This window comes from Heptranchias perlo, unplaced genomic scaffold, assembly GCF_035084215.1.
Source record: "Heptranchias perlo isolate sHepPer1 unplaced genomic scaffold, sHepPer1.hap1 HAP1_SCAFFOLD_60, whole genome shotgun sequence".
NCBI lineage: Eukaryota > Metazoa > Chordata > Chondrichthyes > Hexanchiformes > Hexanchidae > Heptranchias > Heptranchias perlo.
The window spans coordinates 1,579,992-1,604,000 of record NW_027139623.1 but is presented as its reverse complement, the minus strand read 5'-3'; the positions used below and the strand labels follow the sequence as shown (position 1 = coordinate 1,604,000).

The 24,009-nt window shown below is 42.3% G+C and overlaps 1 protein-coding gene and 1 long non-coding RNA gene across 2 annotated transcripts in view; both read left to right on the top strand.

Moving 5' to 3' along the window:
* The window catches only part of LOC137316676 (zinc finger protein 850-like), a gene marked incomplete at its 5' end in the record, with an annotated part of 305,128 nt that overhangs the window by 212,857 nt on the left and 68,262 nt on the right, over nt 1-24,009 (top strand). The window lies entirely within an intron of this gene.
* LOC137316766 (uncharacterized) lies at nt 14,864-23,701 on the top strand. The gene is made up of 4 exons (XR_010961588.1): nt 14,864-15,383; nt 15,758-15,843; nt 21,355-21,417; nt 21,794-23,701. It is a non-coding gene; the product is annotated as an uncharacterized lncRNA (long non-coding RNA).

Sequence of the window (24,009 nt, the reverse complement as noted above, 5' to 3'; positions counted from 1 at the left end):
GAGTGACTCCCCCCCGAGCCCAGCTCGACACCGGCCGCTGACAGAGTGGAGATTCACGGGGCCCGCAGGAGGCCCCGAGTAACTTCCCCCGTCACCCCCCTCCTCCCCCACCACCCCGCTCTCCCCTCTCAGGCCACTCCCGGTGCCGGCCCTCCCTCTGTGGGCTTCGCCCCCGCCCACAGCAGCACCCGCAGGGAACGCGGCAGAGGGACCGCGCTGCGCATGCGGCACGTACGCGTCGTGACATCAACGCGCAAAGATGAGAGACGCTGCCGCGTGTCACGTGATGGGAGGAGTCAGCCCAGGAGGCGTTTGGCGGGAGTGGAGTGATGGCCGGGTGCGGGGTTGGGTGGGGGGGCGGGGGGGTGAAGGTGAGAGCTGTCAATCAAAGGGCCCGGAGTCAGCACTCACTGCGCACAGGTTTTGGAGAATTTGTTCAAAAATGCAAAATCTGCAACCATGAAATAAAAATAGAAATGTACAAAAAAGGGAAAAAATTGCAAATGCAATTAAAACTGAAATGTCCAATCTCACATAAGGCTGATGATCTGGGTCCTCCTGATTTATTAGTCTTCTCTCCCTGAGGCACAGGATGAGCACAGTGCTTGAATGCATTTTAAGGCAGATGGTGCTGGATGTATGGAATGGACCAGCAAGGGAGGCAGTGGGGCCTGATTGTATCAGCAAACTCCAGAGAGTTGGCTCAGTATCTGATCGCGATACCTTGGGATATGACAGACTAGAAATTGGGATTTTTTTTTGTGGATGTGCGCGAACTCTTAGTGATTGGTGTCCCTGGACACCCAAACCACTTTGCTCCTCTGCAGTCCCTAGTTTCTCACCATTAAGAAAATACTCCTATTTCTCACATGTTGCCTGCAATAGATGTTCTTTGTACAGCTCCCACATCTTTACTGTCCGTCAATATTTCCACTGTTCACTGTCCAATAATAACAGGCACGGTGAGACTGGAACATGTTCTTAATATTTCAAGATATACTTTATTTCATAAAATTCATGAAAGCACACAGCTCAATGTAAATATCACAGTTGCAATTCAAAGCAATAGAAGAGATATCGTACACGCTACGATTCCATTATTACAATTGAAAACACAGAACATATTTTCTAATACATGCTGCACAATACAAGGTAAAATAGCCTTACACGGTGGCCTTTCCCCAGAGATCCTTTGCACCTCGCTTCAGTGCGTCCCACAGCATGTACTCCTGGACCTTGGAGTGTGCCAGGTGGCAATACTCGGTCGTGAACAGCTCCTTCAGCTTGAAGACCAGTTGGTTTCGGGCGGAACAAAGGGCCTCCTTCGCCGAGTTGATGGTCTTCCAGTAGCAGTTGATATCTGTCTTGCTGTTCGTCCCTGGGAACTGCCCGTAGAGAACAGCGTCCTGTCTATCCGGGATGTTGGGGTGAACCCCTCTTCACCTCAATGGTATAGGGGTCTTGTCTCTATGGAGGGGGGTTATCAACTTTTACCCGAATATTCTGATTCATGAACCCACATTCATGTTAATGTTTGGCAAACACTGTCTGATTTCTTTGACAAACCTTTCGAACATTGGGATCAGCGACATAGGGGGTAATTTCAACTTCACTGCCTGGGCGGTAAACTGAAAGAGCAGAAATTAAAATCGGGCTGGTTCCATTAGGGGCGGTTGATCCGCTCTACCAGTTCTGCGATAGTGAAAATTTCCCTTCATGTGTTGTGAACCGGTGCAGTTTGAGAAAATGGACCAGCTTGTGGGCTTCCAAGATTGATACTAAGGCGGAGGTCAGGGAAGGTGTGGCCGATTTTAAGCATCCCAGCCTGGCGGAAATGGGTTTGTAGAGGCGAGTAAATGGTGTCAGGTCACTTACCGCCCCTTTAACGTTAGAGTTCCTGCCTCCGTCATCGGCGGTCGGGTCCTGAGGAGAGCGGCCGGAGCAACACCCACCTGTTTCCGGTCAGGTCACGTGTAATATGTAAATCAGAGTATTATGACGTACACGGGACACCATTTAATGTTAGTTACAAATGGGAGGAGGAGCCGCCCTTTCGATGGGCATTGAGTGGTCCGGAACACTGAATAGTTTCTTTTTAACTTATATTTTGTGGGGCAAGGAGGAGCAGGAGAGCTTTCCCTTGGCCTGCTGCGGCCATGACAAATCTCCCGCCTCCTGATCATCTCAGAAAGATCTCCTGAAAGATCTGTGTAACCAGGCAAACCCTCACTTCCCATTAAACTCCATGCTGAGGAAAAATTGCTGCACAGCAGCACAGAGAGGAAACGATCTCCGCAACTCCCCACTGGAGTTTGAAATTACATTAATATTTTACCGGTTATTAACGGTCCGGGTGTTGCTCCATTATTATTCTGTTCTGGTCAAAACAAATGTCCCAATGAACAGGACGCTGTCTGACCCTGACAGCTCACCCTCAGTCCATCCCACCGGGCAGTGTGTGTGATGGGAAATAATCATCAACCGAAACGGAGGATTTGTTTTTATACATTTCAGGATTAAACATTTAATATTGAAATCATATTATTTCCAGACTAATAACAGCAAATAATTTCATGTTAGAATCACATCTTGTATCATTTCACAACACCGCATTTGTCGGGTAAAATTTAATTCCTGTCTGCTATTTCCAAATTTATTTAAAGTATTGGATTGATATCAGTTACTTTAGTGAACTCATTGATGTCAATGGATAGTAAAATCAGGCGCGGTGAATAACGGGCGCCCGATCTGCTACCGCCCATCTTGGGCCACCGCCAAACGTGAAACTCTAATTGAATTTTTATTTAATTTCGGATGGAAAGTCTTCAGACGCTTCTATGATTTAACTAATTTAGCAATTAGATTCAGTGGGTATTTCACCCCGTTCTTCAGCTCCTCTCTGAATTTAGTCTGGGTCACAGCATAAATACACGTGTTGGTGCAGGAACTGAGAAGTTGAAGCATGAATCCGGCTGATTCAATGTCACTGACCGTATAGTACTGGACGTTTGTTGTTCGCAGAGAGATAAAGTAAAAAACTTCTGCGCTCCATAACAATATAAAACTGCCTGATATACTGAAGAGTAAAATGATGGATTTCCTTCTGTTCTCTATCTCTGGATCCTTGTGATTCTCTCCATTGCTGCGGCCCCGGAGTCCCCTGCGGACTCGACTGGCCGCTAAAATGTGCCTGGCGGTGAGAACATTGAACAGCAAAATCAGAATGAATGGGAGACAAGGCATCAAAACAAGATTAAACAAGTCAAACGCTGCCCATGCGGGTGAAGTGAAAAAGGTCGGTTTCACGACACAACCCCGGGGTACATTGTCCATTATATATTCCCGGCCAATTACAAAGTACAATGGAATGTTTAGTAAACAGCTCAGCGCACTCACCACCCCGATAACAACAGCCGCCGTTTTCTCGGTGCAATATTTTGTTTTCAGCTTCTGACAGCAAATGGCCACAAATCGATCAAAGGTGAAAACCACAGTGAACCAGACAGAGGTCGATATGGCCGCAAAACTCAGGTTAACAATGAGACGACACACGGGGGTAATGGTCAAGAATGAAACTGGGAAATAAATCTCAACAATGCGCCACATTAGGACATCAGTGATAACGACCAGGAGATCGGCCGCTGCCATTCCCACCAGGTAGCGAGTGATACATTTGGAGAGTCCGCACTTTCCTCGGGACAGGATCACAATCGCCACCAAGTTAACTGTAAGAGAGAGAAACGGAAGGAGAGAAATTACTGATCAGACCTGGAGACAAAGCGGCAGTTTGAGATGATCTGGGGTGAAATTTCCAGCTTTGTTGCTGCATCAAACGGTGGAAACTGGTTCACTGACCTGGGCAGCGCTTTCGGACAGAGAAATTGGGAAATTGATACAGAAAGTGAATAAAGTGAGCACCAGATCCACTGTAAGGGCTGAGTGAGGGGGCAGTGCCGGTGGGGAAGGGAGGAGGGAAATAAACACCGGGATTCCAAAAGTTTAAATCCGGATTTGGGCTCCAGATGGACAGGAAAGTGAGCGAGGGACGAGAAGGTGAGGGGACAGGGGGAGGTTTGTTGCTCTGGGTGGAGAGAGCCGACTGGGGCTGGCACAAAACGGGATAGACCGTGATCCGTGGCGCTGAATTTGAGGCTTCGGATTGGATGAGAAGAGGCAGCTGGAGGCCGAGCGAGCGAGTGCGTTTGGGAGGGAGACCAATGAAAAGGACATGTGTGAGCTGGAGGGGAATCAGTAGCAGATAGTTTGGGAAAGCGAATGAACTGAGGGAACGGATGAGGAGACAGAGGATTCGATGCCGTGGGAGGAGAGGCTGGGATTCACAGGGAGAGACTGCAGCAGAGTGTTGGAGGAAATCTATTTTATAGGTTCAACTCACACAATCCAATTAATGAATTCAACCATTAATTTCTGTGGATATTGGTGTCAATAAACTGCTCGTTGGTTACATAATGTGTTCAATAAATTTACTTGCATATTCAACTCAAATTACATTAAAATACAATCATTGAATTTGCCTCGTTCTTTATTGAATAAAACTGACACATAACTTCTAGAATACAATATCCCCATAATTCAAAGCGATAAAGAAATCAATGATCCTATTCTTTAAATATATTTCAATTATGTTTATGTATTCAATCAGTAAACAAGGAAAAGGAACATTCACATAAACAGACTGAGGACCTGACAGTGATAAACACACCCGGAGAGAGTACAATAAAACTCTCACAATCTGACAACATCATAATAACACCTACAAGTCACATTTCCTCTTCATAATTGTGCTGGAAGTTTCAGCAGTTCATTCCGATGAATTATTCACACATCTGCTGCTCTCTCTCTCTCTCTCCCCCCTCCCTCGTTCTCCGTGTGTGCATTTCTCTCTCAGTCTATCTCTTCCTCTCTTTCCTTCTCACCGTCCCTCTCGTTTTCCTTCTCAGTCGCGATCTCTATCGCTCCTCTCTATCTCTCCGCACTGTCTCTACTCTTTCTCAATGCCCACTTTCATTTCCGAGTAAATCCGAACATCCTGCGACTGTTTTCTCTTCACCAGCCCCGTGTTCCAACGATTCTATTCTCAGTGTCAGTTTGTTAAATGGTGAAGCCTCTGTGAACAGTTTAATGTTTCTGCAGATCATCCAAGGTTCCACCTGTTCACCTACACTGTTCACTTCATCTACAAAGCAAGGAATAAAGAGAATCGAATGCCTCTTCCAGACAAACCTCACAATATTTGAAATTCATTCTCCTGTAATTACAAAGCACAGCGTTAGATGGCGGCATTGTTTAATTAATAAAGCGCAAACATCACCGCTGCTGCTTCCAATCTACAAATAAACAGAATTGCTCATGATTTGAACAGATGAAGTGCAACATGACCTCAAAACATTGCATTTTACAGTAAATTCATCCACAGTGAATCAGGGAATGAGATTGAAAGAATCAACAGCAAACACAGTTCATTAACCAGACATCTGATGCGGCGTCAGATACACACAGAATGAAATAATATTTCATAACAGTGATAACCAATAAATACATTGAAATCCCAGTTGAACTGAACCATATTATTGTGGAGGGAGGACATTGCGCTGCCTCCTTGTAACACTGAGACCGTGAGCTGTCTCATTATCAATCACTGAAAACACATTGATGAAAAAATATTCCAGGACAGGTTAGTTCCACAACATGAAACTGTTAACAGCTCCTGATGGTCTGAGACCAGCTCTTAGCCCAGACACATGATTCCAATACATTCAGTACAGAGAATAATCCAGTAACAATGCCACGGTTGGATATACAAGATCGTAATGCAAGTAATGCAGCTGCTCCAATACCAAACGAGCAGAGACTTAGGACAGAGCAGTCCACTGTGTAATACACGACGGGAGAAAATAGAATGCCATCTACAGCAGCAGAGTTAATACCGATTTACACCATGAACAGCTGAGATAATGGCTTACCTGGAACTCCAACGGCTGCGAGTACTGGATAATAAATACATTCTATCTGATACATTACTGAATATCCCATTTCTGTGAGAAGCAATGATTTCTGTTGGCCTGGAAACCGCAGCTCCGGCAGGCACTCTGTGTGGATTCATTACAGCGATCCCTGATTTATACAGGGGGTAAATCTCCACTGACACGGTTATACCCCTGATCATTGCTATTAGTTACAGTCATTTGAACAAACAGGCCACATCAGCAGCTTTGACTCCGATGTAAATGATGACGTGGATATATCACAAACTTCTCAAAGTTCAGAACCTTGTCTTAATGAGACTTCTCTCAGGAATAAAGTTAAAAGCTGTGCTCAGAAAGGATTGGTCCAACAATGAGCGGCTTCATTTACAGTTTTCATATAATTGTATTGACCATGTTCACTGCTGCCGATTCAATTATAAATTTTATAGATTTCTCCACATTATACATTGAAACCAGGGACACAAGCAGACCCGTTTCACTCTGTTCCTGCAGTTTCCCAGTGAAAATATGAATGTTGACACGAAGACAGCCTCTAAAAGAGACACCATCCTTTCAGGCAGTGCTCAACAACACTCCGTGTGAAAAATGTTCTCCTTATTTCCCCTTTAGTTGTTTTGCCAATTATTGTAACCTCTGGTTATCAATCCAATTATTTAATTACCCCTATTTGCTCTATAAAAACGCCTCATTATTATGATTACCTCTTTTTGATCTCCCCTTAACCTTTTCTGCTCTCAGGAGAACAAGCCCAGCTTCTCCAGTCTCTCCACATAACTGAAGTCCCTCATCCCTGGTATCACACTGGTAAATCTCCTCTGTACCCTCTCCAAGGCCTTTACATCCTTCTTAAAGTGTGGTGCCCAGTGCTGTACACAATACTCCAGCTGAGGCCTAACCAGCCTTTTGTAAAGGTTTAACATGACTTCCCTATTTGTGTATTCAATGCCCCTCTTTACAAACCCATGTATCGCATGCTCTTGCTTAACCGCCTTATCAACTTGCCCTGCCACCTTCAAAGATTTGTGAATATGCCTTGAGCCTATTGACACAAAACAGCGTGAAAAGTTCTTCAAAATGCACAAAAGCCCCGGTTTGGGACAGAGTGAAACCGTCACTGAAAGATAAAGGAAAGCAGCTGGGTTGGGTGTGTGTCCAAACATTGTGCATTTTTACAGATTCCCACATCTCCACACCATGAAACAGAATTGCATGAGAAGTGTCGGAGCTCTATTATGGGATGGATGGATGGATGCATTAACGGTGGGAATTGATATGGAAACATTGGGGATTAAAAGCTTCATGCTGATCCCAACGGGCAACTGCAGCACTGAGTTTATTGAAGGACATTAGTCTCCACCCACTGTGCAGATCTATATCTCAGTGATATGGTCAGCTCTAGCATACTGAAAGAGGAAGTGGAGTCTAAATAATGAGAACCGAATGGTGTTAGAATCCACTGGAAACCGGTACTTTGAGAGACACTTTACTCACTGTCATGAACATCATAATATGAGTGTCATCGCTTTGGAGGGCGGACTAAAAATACAAGATAAATAAGTAAAGAATTTGAAAATATTATATGGCACATTTTGGTAGAAGGATTAAGGAGGCCACGTACTCCCTGGAAAATAAGCGTCGAAATTGGACACAGGAGCGAAGCAATGTCGGGGTACAGATTCACAAATCATTAACAGCAGCAAATAAAGTTAACAAGGCCATAAATTGCAAACAAAGCACTGGGGTTCATTTCTAGAGCAATAGAATTGAAAAGCAGATGAGTTATGTTAAACTTATATAGAACCTTGGTGAGACCACACTTAGAATACTGTGCACACTTCTGGTCGCCATATTAAAAAAAGGATGCAGAGGCAGTGTAGAAGGTGCAAAAAAAGATTTACAAGAATGAAACCAGAACTGAGTGGTTACGCCCATCAGGAAAGATTGAACATGCTGGGGATCTTTTCTCGAGGAAAGAGAAGGCTGAGGGGTGACATGATAGAGGTTTTAAACATTATAAAGTGGTTCGATAGGGTAATCGTAGAGAAGATATTTCCACTTGTGAGACAGTCCAAATCCAGGAGCCCTAAATATAGAATAGTCACAATAAATCCAATAGGGAATTCAGGAGAAACTTCTTCACACAGAGAGTGGTGAGAATGTGAAACTTGTTACCACATGGAGTAGTTGGGGCGAATAGTATAGATGCCTTTAAGGGGAGGCTAGATAGGTACATGAGAGATAAAGGTGTAGAAGGAAATGCTGATCGGGTTAGCTGATGTAGGATGGGGCGAGACTCGCGTGGAGCATAAACACCGGCACAGACCAGTTACGCCGAATGGACTGTTTCCATGCTGTAAATTCTATATAACATCAGGTTGAAGTTACCAGTGAGAGCAAATACATAAAAAGGAAACCTGAGGTTAAACATTTTGAACGTAAATGCACTGTGTTAATCTTTCTGATATGCTTTCAACTGAAAGTTAATTTCAAATAATTATTTAATTATTGCAAAACCACCAATATTAGAGGTGTAGTAACAGACTTATTCATGGTCATTGATTTATTAATAAATTCAATTCAATTCACTTAAAATACGTAGACATATTTAATATTGCAACTAATATCGCCTAAGCCATGAATAAGGAGATGTATTTAGGTACAGCATTCAATCAGAATGGGAGAATTGTAAACAATTTTACAACACCAAGTTATAGTCCAGCAATTTTATTTTAAATTCACAAGCTTTTGCCTGAGGAAGGAGAAAATCTCCGAAAGCTTGTGAATTTAAAATAAAATTGCTGGACTATAACTTGGTGTTGTAAAATTGTTTACAATTGTCAACCCCAGTCCATCACCGGCATCTCCACAGAATGGGAGAAAGCAGAGGAAACAAACAGTCTCACGGAAAGAGGAGGACAGTACATGAGGAAACTGACCATTCACAATTTCAGCTGGTTTGGGGCCCGGAATGGAAGTTGGGTAGTCAGCTGTTTCCACCGAATAAGGTCAAGGGAGCAGGAGGTGGGTCTAATGGGCAAGCTCAGCTCGGAAAGTACATGCGTGGAGATCGGAGGGAAACTCGAAAAAGGCTCAGGATCAGGGCTGGATGATGGGGGAGCCTTAGGAGAGGTTGGGCTTGGTGATATTGGGAATTGTGGGATGCAGCATAGGCATCTGAATGGATGGTCTTAATCTTAGTGACTTCGGTTATGTAGAGAGACTGGAAAAACTGGGATTGTTCTCCTTAGAGCAGAGAAGGTTAAGTGGAGATTTAATAGGGGTGTTCAAAATTATGAGGGGTTTTGTTCGAGTGTGTAGTGAGAAACTCTTTCCACTGGCAGGAGGGTCGGGAGTCAGAGGATACAGATTTATGTTAATTGGCAAAAGAACCAGAAGGAAATGAGGATAAATGTTGTTACACCGCAAGTTGTTCTGATCTGGAATGGTGGTGGAAGCAGATTCAATAGTAACTTCCAAAAGTGGATTGGATAGAAAGTTGAAAAGGGAAAAACTGCTGAGAGATGGTGAAAGATCAGGGGAGTGGGATTAATTGGATAGCTCATTTAAAAGCTGGCACATGCATGACGAGCCGAAAGGCCTTCCTCTGTGCTTTAAGGCTTCATGAAGTTCAGTAGGTCCTCGTATTTTTTGTTGGAGGAGAGTGTGGAGGGGGCTGGGAAAGAGATTTCTGGAGATTGTGTGTTGTGGGCAAAAGAAGCTGGAGGTTATCTTTGGTCCCCAGGGTCATCCTGGAGCAGCAGGCGGTTTTCAGAGAGGACATAGTGCTTGTTCTAATTCTGGGTCAGCCATATCTGGTGATGGATGGCTGAACCAGTTGTGGTCCAGATATGCTCATGTCTGCACCCCTTGGAATTAAACCAGCAGGAACGATCAGGATAGAAGAGAGTAAACGTTTTAATCGGGGCAAAGGCATCAAAGGTTGAAGAACGGGAGTGGTTGAGAAGTTACACAGCTGCAGAAGTATGATGACAAATGGCGGGTCAAAGTCCAGGCAACAGGGAGTGTGAAAGTGTTTATTCCAAAGTTGGAACGCTGAAGTAATTTGATTTGAAGTAAGTAAGGAGATGTCGGTTATGATGGTTGCAAGGAAGTGACCGACGCCTTGGCAGTGCACAACTCTGGGCACCACACTTTAGGAAGGATGTCAAGGTCTTGGAGCGGGTAAAGAGGAGATTTACCCGGATGATACCAGGGATGAGGGATTTCAGTTGTGTGGAGAGATTGGAGAAGCTGGGGCTGTTCTCCTTAGAGCAGGTAAGCGTAAAGGCAGACCTAATAGAGGTATTCAAAATAATGAGGGGCTTTGATCGAGAAACTAGAGTGAAACTTTTTCGGCTGGCAAAGTGGTCTTTAACCAGAGGTCACAGATTTCAAAGAGTTGGCAAAAGAACTGGAGGGAAATGAGGAGAAATGTTTACATAAAGAGGTTTGCGAAGATCTGGAACACACTACCTGAAAGGGTGATGGAAGCAGATACTTTCAAAGGGCAATTGGACATGTACTTGAAGGGGACTAATTTGCAGGGTCATGGAGAAAATAATTGGGTTGTGTTACTAATTTGGATAGCTCGTTCAAGGAGCCAGCATGGACTCGACGGGCCGAAAGGCCTCCTTCCACGTTGTAAGATTCTATGATTCTTGTCAACTTGAAATTTTAGTAAGCAATGAGAAGGATATTGGCAGAGCTCAGGAGGACATTGGTAGATTGGTGAAATGGGGAAACACATGGCAGATGACATTTAATGTAGAGAAGTGTGAAGTGATGTATTTTGGAAAGAAGAGTGAGAAGAGGCAATATAACCTAAATGATCAAATTTCACAGCGGGAGCATTAACAGAGAGACAGAACCAAGAATGTGTTGAAATATATTGAATGAAAATACATTGTGGCAATCTTTCTGATAGGCTTTTAACCGAGTAATTAATTAATTCTTTGAAATCCACCCCTAATAGTGGTGCAGGAGCACACTGATTATCAGGCATTCATTTATTCATAAAATTGAATTGAATTCACTTGAAATTGATAGAGATGTTTAATATTACACCTAATATCTCCTAAGCTAGCAATAAGGGGATATATTAGATTGTACCCCCTTTTTCTCCATTTCACCACCATAACTGAATAAGGTCTATCGAGAGGTGTAAATTTGTAACTAATTCCATTAATCCATGGTAATTATCAATAGGTGCCCTTGGGTCTAATTACAAAAAACAGCACGAAAAGTTGGAGATAAGGGGTTAATGCTGAGCCCAACTTGCAGCTGCAGCACTGTGTTCATTGAGGAACATTAGTCTCCACCCACTGTGTAGATCTGTATCTTAGTGACATCCAGCACACTGAAGGAGGAAGTGGAGTTAGAATAAATTCCTAGAGCTGAATGCCGCCTGAATTATTCACCAGAAACATTTCGTTGTACAGACAGTACACACACGCTCATAAATATCACAAAACCCATAAAATCGAGATGCAAGATGGAAAAGAGGACGAAAAATAAGCAAGCAAATTGAAAATGTCCAGTACTGAAGAGAACAGTAAGAGCAGTTGGCTTCATGGCGGAAAACAGCGGTTTCAACTTAGCGGTGGGTTCGTTCAAAGAAAGAGGAACTTAAACTCTGACAGAAGGAACAATGTCTCAACACCAACGGAATAGCTAAAAATATATTTACTAGTTTATCCACTGAATGTGTTAAAATGTTTCTTCTCCCCTTTTTCTCTCTATCTCCCCCAAAGAGGTGTATTCACGAAGGGAGTTGCTCAGGGCCGCCCTCCAATACCCCACCGCATTATCTGCTCATATCTGAGTGCAGGGGGTTGATTGACCTGAGGTCAGCCGTGGTGACCCCTGGATAACTGCACCCACCTAACGCGCATGATCACTTCCAAGCCTGGACCACATGGCATCATAGAATCACAGAATCATAGAAGGTTACAGCACGGCAGGAAGTCATTCGGCCCATCAAGTCCGTGCTGGCTCTATGCATGAGCAATCCAGTTCGTCACACTGCACCGCCAAAAATAGAGGGCTCGTCCGGGATGCAATAAGATGATATGAGGCGACACTTGGCCGACATTACATTCAATGGCTTTGGTATCGCCGCTATCGCCCCACCCCGCCCCTCCTCCCCGCCCCTTGATAGAGATCAGCAAACTCAGCGGATGTTGATCGTTGAATTTTCCTTTTATGTACATCTTACTCCGACACTGTAGACAGTAACTGGGCAATCGGGAGACCAATATCTCCCCTTTTCACCCCGTCTCAAGGCGCCTCATGGGAGCGTTATCAAACAAAATGTGACACCGAGCCGCTAAATGAGATATTAGGTCAGGTGACCAACAGTTGGTCAAAGCTGTCGGTTTTACCAGACAGATTCTCATAGATTCAATTGTCAAAGAAAAACTAGATCCGAGATACTTTAATACCGATATGAAGAGAGATTGTCCCCTCACCGTTACACTCCCCTCACCGTTACCCGCAGAGAATTCAGCACAAGCAAGCAACCGCTCTGAATGCTTTCCAATGCAGAAGGCTCCACACCAAATTATGAGATACCGGAGTTCGGACACCGCCGGGTTCAGTCTCACTCTCCCGCTTACAGTTGCCCACTCAGACCGGGAATTGGTATAAAATTGTTTCACGACTCACCAAACAGCAATAAAAAGGCGGTTGTATCCATTTTCGAAGAAGTGCTACTTTGAGGCATGAGAGCTGTGAGGAACGGCGACTGAATCACTTGCTCCAACTCACAGAAGGACAAACCCGGAAGGGTTGAGAGACATGAGAGCGGATATGGAGGCTGGGTGGGAATGAGTTGGTCCCCACAATTAAAGTAACAACACAGAGTTTTGTACAACCTGAAATAAGATGTGGTTTGGAACATTGCAATGATCTAACATGGCAGCCTTTGACTATTAGACGGTGATCATAGGATGAAGGGGTTAGAATGGACCATTTACCCAGAACAACAGCGTAAATCATTTGTGTTTAGTTAGAACGATTGCTCCCATCATGGTCAGGATCTCTATTACTGGGAAGGGACCGTGTCCCACTTCAGGCATTCGGTGTCAGCATCAAGCACCCAAAATTCAGGCGCAGCAAAATGTAACAACAAAGTGACTCAACCCAAACCTCAGAAGAGCTACTGTATCGATTATTGCTTTTCGATTTCCCAAAATTGCCCTCCCATGGGCTAGTTTCGTGAGGTGTTGTCCGTATTACTTTGCAGCCGAGTAAAAATAAAACTGGAACATCCAAACCCGGTCGCAATTTAGTTCCACGGAAGTCTGGTATAATGAATGTAGATGATATGTTCATTGTGACTCTGATACTGAGTTGGTTTACTCTCTCATATCGCCCTGGTAACGACTGTGAGGAAGAAATTACCACCTCCAGCTTTCTCCAACCGCCAATTTCAAACCGTTTATCGATAATAGAACCGAAACACAGCGCTCCGCACAAACCCTTACAGACTCGGGATTCATATTCAAGGATTCCCAGAAACACGGAGCTTTTAAATAAACTCCGTTACAATTAACAGTCAGTAATATTCCTGCCTAAATACAGTCCCTTCTCTCACAAGTCAACCCGCCTTCTTCCATTTCAGTTCCAGACCCGATTCGATCTCCACACACATCCCCTCCCAGACGGGTTCAGCAGTTTAAAAACAGCTTATTCCAGCTGATTTGGAGAATCTCATGTGTTGGTGTTTGAGTTGTGACGCGGAGTTTCTCCGCCAGTGTTACAGTCTCACAGACACTCTCGCCCTGAATCTGTAAAAAGAAAATAACCGTGAACTGGGACTGGAGCCGAACACATCCCCAGTTACAGTGAGGCCCGGACACCCCATTCTCAGTGTTTTATATCAGACAGTCTCCCACCTTCATGTTCAGCACTAGAGAGAGACAAACACACACTGTCAGTCTCACACTTCCAATCGGTGTGTCTATATCACGCTTGCCAGCATTATCCAACCTACATACACAGCACCAGAGACAGACAGACAGACACGATGAGTGAGAGAGATAGAGAAAGCGGAGAGACACAGAGACAGACAGACATACACAGTATCAGTTCCAGACTGAACTGTAAAGTTGCGTTTTATCCAGAAAGATCCCATTGTTGAGAAAGAAGGTGCAGTCTCATCTCTCACTGTTATTGTACCAGAGACAGACACATTATTAATCCCACACTTAGGGACAGTGCAGAGAGTGAAAGAACAATGGGCTGCATTTAACCCTCTTTTGCCTGTTCTACCATCTGCAGTTATGTAGCTCAGGGCCGTTCGGCATTATTCTCAGTAGACCGAGAGTTTCACTCCGGTTAAATTAATCTATGATGTTTGCGGTCAGATATTAATCCTACACGGTCCCAACAAACACACCGACTCACTCTTTCCTCACATGTTTCTCCAGGATTGGTCTGAGAAATCCTCGCATCAGTTTTATCAGTAAAGAGTACGAGAATGAACAAAATCCATAGACCCATTTCAGAGCCGCCCACTTTATCTCTGAAAGACTCTTTACCATCAAAAGATACCGAGAGAAACAGCAGGGATGGAAACATCTCGTTTAATAGTTAGAGATTGTAAAGTCAGTCTGGATTCCAGCTTTAGGCACTGGTGGAATCCCATCTGTTTCCCATTCTGGTGCCTGTTCCTGCACTGCCTGTGGACCCCATTCCCTCTGACCTTTCCCCCAGACCCACTTCCTTTGCTCAGACTCGGAAAAATTCCAATTGGGGAAAGTTTCCATCGATTTTTGTATTGGGAATTAAACCAGATATCTGCGCATGCGTGACTCAGCCCCGCCCCCAGCGCTGGTTGTTGGTGAGCAGAAGAGCGCATGCGCGCTGCCCTCCCCCAGCTCGGCCTGTGGGCGCCATTCCCTCAGTGAGCGGAAGAAGATGGTTTAAAACAGCCGGGAATGGAGAGATCACGGCCCCCGGGGGAAGGGAGCAAAGAGCAGCCTCGTTACAGCAGCTCATCGCTTCGGGACCGTGTCCGCAGATGGGCTCAGAGATCGGCATTGAGTCCGGGGGAAGGTCAGGGGGAGTCCGGGGGCTGTTTGTAAGAGGCGGAGTGGATCAGGAACTGGTCCCGGAACATGGAGTGAGCGGGGGAAGGGAGAGGTCATTCTCGGGCTGTGTGTGTCCAGGGTGTGTCCAGGGGAAGGGAGACAGAATGGGAAGAACCTGCTATTTAAAATCATTGCTGCTTTCTCTCCCCAAACCAGGAGTGAATGTTCCTGGTTTAGTTCCAGTCTCACCCTGTTTATTGTTACTGGAGAGTGAAGAGTGGAAACAGAGCCGGACAGTAAGGATGTGGGGAGTTACACAAAGAGCGTCGATTGCAGGCATCAGGTGAGAAGTGTGAAGGACACATTTTAAACAGCGGCTGTTTGGTTTCAGTTGAACGGTTTGTCCCCTGGGAGAGGGGATTAGAAACCTGACTTGTACAAATGTCCCTGCCCCATCGGGTAGTCCCATTCACGGATCAGTGCAGGGGTTGGGTTGTATCGGAATGTCATTAAATTGTTGTAAAACAGTCCAACACACCGGGTGTGCAGAAGCTGAGTGCTGCAGTGCTGCAGTGGAGTCAGACACTGACACTGTTTGTATTGCTGGTTTTCATTTGTGGTTATTCAAAATAATTATTAATAGATATTAAACTGATCACTTTTGTATTTTCTACCTCACTTGTTCTTGAGTTACAAGAGGTAATTTTCTTTCTACAGGCAAACCCTTGAAGATGCCAAAATCAGTGTGATGTTTCCTCCACCGAGGCACAAGGAACAGTGCAGCCAGCTCCTTCTCACACACAGTAAGTACATTATCACACACAGAGCACAGAGACACAGACAGGTCATCAGTTCCACAGTCTCAGACAGCAGAAGTAGTCAGTCCCACACTGATCCCAAGTTCCAGAGACACGTTTTCAATCCAACAGTCAAACAGAGCAGGTGAGGCAGACACTGTTCCATTTCCCCCTAACTCAGTCCCGCTGACAGGGAGATACAAAAATCCCAGTCCAAAATCACACTCTCAGATTGTCAATTTCACAAAAGGGCAACATTAGCCATGACTTAAACACCAGATAGAAATCACACATGGTACCCGATTGAAAGGGACAGAATGAACCCCAACAATGTACCCCGAGATTCCAATTGAATACCAGCCCAGAACTCTCACACACATGTGAGTTTAATACATGCAGTATCCATTCGAATAGTGTACCATTAGAATACAAATTGCAAGTCGAAAACTCACGTACAGTATCCGATTGAGAAATGCTGTGACAGTGTAACCTGAGAAACAAATTAGAAACCAGTTTATAATACACTCACAGTATGAGATGTAAAGATACAGTATCAATTCTATTAGTGCAGACTGAGATACACATTAAATACCAGTCCAAATATGTCACAATATAAGTTTGAAAGATACATTATCTTTCACAATAATACTCATAGATATACATATTTAATACTAGTCCAAAAAGTACACAAATTATTTGATTAAAACCTCCAGCATCAAATCCAAAAGTGTGTCCATATTTACCAATTTATTAATGAGAAAAACTATTTAAACATTAAGATATTAAAGCTACAGTATTGAATACCATAATGTAATCTGAGAGAATAATTATACACAGACACAGAATGAATCTCACACTCACATACCATACCAGAGACTGACAGATGCAGAAGGAATCCCAAACTCACATACAGTACTAGAGTTTGCCAGATGCAGAGTGAATCCCACACTCAAGTATGGTACCAGAGTTGACAGAAACAGAATGAATCCCACACAGGCATACAGTACCAAGGACTGAGAGATACCGAGTTCATCCCACATTCGAATAAAGCACTAGAGACTTAGAGGTAAAGTATGAATCCCACACTCACACACAGCACCAGAGACTGACAGATACAGAATGAATCCCACACTCACGCACAGCACCAGAGACTGAGAGATACAGAATGAATCCCACACTCACACACAGTACCTGAGATTGACAGATACAGAATGAATCCCACACTCACACACAGTACCTGAGATTGACAGATACAGAATGAATCCCACACTCACACACAGTACCTGAGATTGACAGATACAGAATGAATCCCACACTCACACACAGTACCAGAGACTGAGAGATACAAAGTGAATCTCACAGTCACCTACATTGGTTCAGGCTGAGTTACACATTATGTACCAGAGCAAAAATCTCACAGTCATAGATTGAAAGATACTGTATCAATTCCAGCAATGCAGACTTAGTTACACATTACGTACCAGTCCAAAAATCTCATGGTGTCAGACTGAAAGATACAGTATCAATTCCATTAGTGCAGACTGAGCTGCACATTAGAAACCACTACAAAAAAACTAATACAGATTCAGACTGAAATATACAGCATTCCATTCATGCAGACTGAGCTACACATTATTAACAAGTTCAAAAATGTCACCATATCAGTGGGAAGATGAACAAATTCACAATTGTGTTCCCAATGTAGATTTAATAGAAGTCCAAAAATAGATGCCCACATTATCTTATTACATTTCAAAATATATCATTATCTACCAAGTAAAGACTCGAAAAAATTATTCATATATTAAGGTCTTAAAGATACAGATTTGAACACCATACTGTAAATGAAGATACAAATTAGATACAGATAAAGAATGAATCTCTCACTCCGATAGAGGGCCAGAGACTGACATATAGAATGATTCCAAAACTCATACAATGTACCAGCGACTGACAGATTCAAAATGAATCCCACACGCACACACTGCAGCACAGAGTGACAGATACAGAATATATATCACTCAGGCACAGTTCAGAAATTGATAGATACAGAATGTCTCACTCACATACAGCACCAGAGACTGACAGTAACAGAACGAATCGCCCAGACACACAATGTCAGAGACTGACAGATACAGAATGAATCCCAAACTCACACACAGTACCAGAGACTGATAGATACAGAATGAATCTCAAAATAACACACAGTACCAGAGACTGATAGATAAAGATTGAATCCCACACTCACATAGAGTATCAGGAACTGACAGTCACAGAATGAATCTCACATTCGCACTACTGCATACTGAGTTACATTTTACATACCAGTCCAAAGATATCATAGTGTCAGATTGAAAGATACAGTACAAATTCCATTAGTGCAGACTGAGCTACATATTAGATATTTTAGTAAATACTCATCGAGTATTATACTGAAATAAAAAGTATCAATACCATTGGTTCAGACTGAGCTACACATTACATACTGGTCCAAAAACCTCATAAATGATCAGACTGCAAGATACTGTATCAATTCTATTAGCACTGCCTGACCTGTACATTACATACCGGACTGAAAATACCATACAATATTAGACTGAAAGATACAGTATCAATTCCATCAGTGAAGACTGAGCCACACATTATATAGCAGTCCAAGAATCTCATACCTTATCAGACTTAAAGATACATTATCAATTCCATGGCACGTACTGAGCTACATGTTACACACCAGTCCAAAAATTTCATAAAGTATCAGATTGAAAGATTCAGTATCACTTCCATTATTGAAGACTGAGCTACACATCACATTCCCGTACAGAAATCTCATACAGTATCAGACTGATAGATACAGTATCAATTCCTTTAGTGCAGGATGAGCTACATATTACATACCAGTCCAAAAATATCATGCAGTTTTCGAGTCAGATACAGAATTAATTCCATTATTGCAGACTGAGCTACACATTACATACCAGTCCAAAAGTCTCATACAGTATCAGACTGATAGATACAGTATCAATTTCTTTAGCGCAGGCTGAGCTACATATTACATACCAGTCCAAAAATCTCACACAATATTAGATTGAGATCCAGAATTCATCCCATTATTACAGACTGAGCTAGACATGACATACCAATCCAGTAATTTCACTTTGAACAGATTGAAAGGTACATTATCATTCACAATAGAGATCAGAGATTAAGATGTAATCCCACTCCAAAACTCACACACGTTGTTTGATTAAAGAAAATCAAAAAGTAATCCATATTTACAAATTAAACACTCGATGAAGAAATGTATATAATTTAAAGTATTAAAGATACAGTTTCAAATATGATACTGTAAACTGAAATAAGAATACAGAATGAATTCAGACTTGCACATTGTCTCAGAGACTGAATTACAAAATGAATCCCACACTCAGATAATGTAGCAGAGAATGGCAGATACAGAATGATTCCCACACTCACATATAGTACCAGAGACTGACAGATACAGAATGAATCCCACACTCACACACAGTACCAGAGACTAATAGATACAGAATGAATCCCACACTCACAGACTGTACTGGAGACTGACAGTTACAGAATGAATGTCACAGTCACATTACTGCAGGCTGAGTTACACTTTACAGACCAGTCCAAAGATCTCATAGTGGCAGATTGAAAGATACAGTATAAATTCCATTAGTGCAGACTGAGCTACATATTAGTTATATTGGTAAATACTTGTGTTATACTGAAATAAACATTATCAATACCATTGGTACAGACTGAGCTATACATTACATACGAGTCCAAAAATCACATATGATCAGACTGGAAGATATAATTTAAATTCTATTTGCACCGTCTGAGCTCAACATTATCTAACAGTCCAACAATCCCATACAATATTAGACTGAAAGATACAGAATCGATTCTATTAGTGCAGACTGAGCCACACATTATATAGCAGTCCAAGAATCTCATACCGTATCAGACTCAAAGATACAATATCAATTCCATTAGCACAGACTCACCAGTCCAAAAATCTCATACAGTATCACATTAAAAGATTCAGTATCAATTCCATTAGTGCAGACTGAGCTATACATTGCATTCCAGTCCAAAAATCTCATACAGTATCAGACTGATAGATACAGTATAAATTCCTTTAGTGCAGGATGAGGTATATATTACATCCCAGTCCAAAAATCTCATACAGTGTTAGACTCAGATACAGAATTAATTCCATTATTGCAGACTGAACGACACATTAAATACCAGTCCCGTAATTTCAACGTGAACAGATTGAAAGGTATATTATCGTTCACAATCGAGTTCAGAGATTAAGACGTAACACTACTCCAAAACTCACACATGTCATTTGATTAAAGAAAATCAAAAAGTCTATCCATATTAACAAATTGAATGCTCGATGAAGAACTGTATATACTTTAAAGTGTTAAAGATAAAGTTTCAATACAATATTGTAAACTGAAATAAGAATACAGAATGCACATTGTCACAGAGATTGAATTACAGAATGAATCCCACACTGAGATAAAGTAGCAGAGAAAGGCAGATACAGATTGTATCCCACTCTCACAGACAGTACCAGAGACTGACAGATACAGAATGAATGCATCACTTGTATATAGTACCTGGAGACTGACAGATGCAGAATATACCCCATGCTCACACTCCGTACCAGAGACTGACAGATTCAGAATAAATCCCAGTCTCACATACAGTACCAGAGACTGACCTCTGCTGGCGGTAAGCTGAGGGAACAAATTCACATTATCTGTCATGGTTACAGAAACAGGACAATGTGCAATGTGAGGGAAGTTTCTGTCTGTAACTTTTACTCTCGTGTTTTTGCACATTTTGACGGTGAAAAATGAAGACAATTGATTCATAATAAAGTTTTTGTTTCACTCATTCGATAGTTGTGCATTTGCCCCACTATATTTCACTGCACATTGCACAGTATTTCTCTCTGATTTCTCAGGACACGATTTACATTGCTCCTCTACCCCATTTAGACTCTTATTTTCCAAGCAGTGTGTGGCCTCCTTATTCCCCCTAGCGAAATGCCCCACCTCACACCTTTCTATATTGAAATTCAATGGCCATTTACACGGCCGTTCTGCAAGTTTATTTTGTCCCAATCTTCCTCAGTATTGACAATACCCCCGAAATCAATTACCAGAATTTAACACAGCATTACAAGTAGTGTTTGGTCTAACAAAATGTACTTGGAGCTCGTCTCCATTCCCAGTTTTTCTAAATCCCACCCGTGCAATATAATGTGAAGAATGAGTTTATCTTCTGTCCCTCTCTCATCTGTAAACTTCAATGACCCGGGGTTTGGGGACATCTACTGGCCGGAAGCAGAACTGCAACAGTTCGGAACAAATTGCTGAAACCGGACAATGTGCAGTGTGAGCGTGTTTGTGATTGGTGGCAGGAATTAATTCTGATTTTAAACCTGACCATTAACCTTTAGTGTTTGTTATTGAACAGTAAACAGAGCCGGACAGTAAGGATATGGGGAGTTATACAAAGAGCATCTATTGCAGGCATCAGGTGAGAAGTATGAAGGACACATTTTAAACAGTTGCTTTTTTGTTTCGGTTGAACGGTTCGTCCCATGGGAGAGGGAAATAGAAATCTGATGTGTGCAAAGTTCCCCGGCCCATCGGCTAGTCCCATTCATGGATCAGTCCAGGGGTTGGGTTGTGTCTGGATGTCACTAAACTGTTGTAAAACAGCCCAACATACCTGGTGTGCAGAAGCTGAGTGCTGCAGTACTGCAGTGGAGTCAGACACTGACACTATTTGTATCACTGGTTTTCATTTGTGGATATTACAATGATTATTAACAGACAGATTCAATTGATCACTTTTGTATTTTCTACTTCACCTGTTCTTGAATTACAAGAGATTCTTTTTCTTCCAACAGTCAAATCCTTGAAGGACCCAGAATCAGTGTGATGTTTCCTGCACCCGAGGCACAAGGAACAGTGCAGCCAGCTCCTTCTCACACACAGTATGTACATTATCACTCACAGAGCACAGGGACGCAGACAGGTCATCAGTCCCACAGTCTCACACCGCAGAAATAGTCAATCCCACACTAATCCCAATCCAACAGTCAAACAGAGCAGGAGAGACAGACGGAATTTCCATATCACAACAACTCAGTACCGCTGACCGTCAGATAAATAATTCCCAGTCCAAAATCACACCCAGTATCAGATTGAAAGGCACTGTGTCAATCTCACATTAGTTCAGCATTAGCTACAAATTAAATACCAGATTGAACTCACACATGGTACCGATTGATAGGTACAGAATGAATCACAATAGTGTACTGCAAGATTCAAATTAAATGCCAGCCCACAACTCATACACATTATGAGTTTAAAGATGCAGTATTCATGACAATATTGTGCACTGAGATACAAATTAGATACCAGTTCAGATGTTACCCATATTTGACTCACATATATGTTCAAAAACCTCATAGTCTCAGAATGAAAGGTAAATTTTCAATTCCTTTACTGCAAACTGAGGTACACATCACATACCAGTCCAAAAATCTCAGTGTCAGGTTGAAAGATACAGTATCAATTCCATTAGTGCAGACTGAAGTACACATTAATTACGTGTCCAAAAATAATATTGTTTCAAACTGAAAGGCAGAGTATCAATTCCTTTACTGCAGACAGAGGATCACATTAGATACCAGTCCAAAAATCACGTACAGTTTCATACTGAAAGATATAGTATCGATTTGATTAGTACAGACTGACCTACATGTTACATACCAGTACAAAAATCTCTCACAGTATCAGATTGGAAGATACAGTATCAATCCCATTAGTGCAGATTGAGGTATATATTAGATACCAGTCGAAAAGTCACACTCAGTATCAAATTGAAAGATACAGTATCAATTCCATTAGTGCAGACTGAACTACACCTTACAAACCAGTCCAAATATATTACACAGTATTAGACGGAAAGTTACAGTATGAATGCCATTAGTGCAGACTGAGCTACATATTATATACCGTTCAAAATTCTAATACATTATCACACTAAAATATACAGTATGAATCCTATTAGAGTAGACTCAGCTACACATTACAAACTAGTCCAAAAATCTCTCACCGTGTCTGACTGAGAGTTCGAGTGTCAATTCCATTAGTACAGACTGAACCACACATTACACACCAGTCCAAAAATCTCACACAGTGTCAGACTGAAAGATACAGTATCAATTCCATTCGCCCAAACTGAGCTACACAATAAATACCAGTCCAATAATTTCACAGTAAAAGATTGAAGTGTACATTATCTTCAGAGATTCAGATGTAATCCTACAACAAAACTCACACACGTTGTTTGATTAAAATAAAATCCAAAAGTCTATCCATATTTACAAATTAATGCTAGATGGAAGATTTGCATACATTAATGAATTAAAGATACAATTTAAAGCACCATACTGTAACCTGAAATAAGAATACAGAACGAATACAGACTTGCACTTTGCCCAGAGACTGAGTTACAGAATGAATCCCACACTCACAGACTGTACTGGAGACTGACGGATACAGAATGAATATCACACTCACATACAGTACCAGAGACTGACAGACAGAGAATTAATCCCACACTCACATACAGTCTGATATCTACTGGCCATAAGTGAGAACTGTAACAGATTGGAACAAATTCACATTATCTGTCATTGTTACAGATTCAGGACAATGTGCAATGTGAGGAAATATTTTCTCTCTGTAAATTCTACTCTCGTATTTTTCATATTTTGTCAGTGAAAAATTAGACAATTAATTCATAATTAAGTTTCTGTTTTCCTCATTCGAAAGTTGCCCCATTATATTTCACTCTACATTGCGCAATATTTCTGTCTGATTTCTCAGGACACGATTTATATTAATTCAAATAAACCGAACTGAAACACAAATAAAAACTGAGCGCAAATCTGGAAGTTTCAATGGCGACCATCAAAAGTGAAAGGGATAAAATATAGAAAAAATTAAAACCGAAAATGCTGGAAAGACTCAGCAGGTCCGGCAGCATCTGTGGAGAAGGGAAGCTCGGGATAACGGTTCAGGACGATGACCCTTCTATAGATCAGAAAGGTTA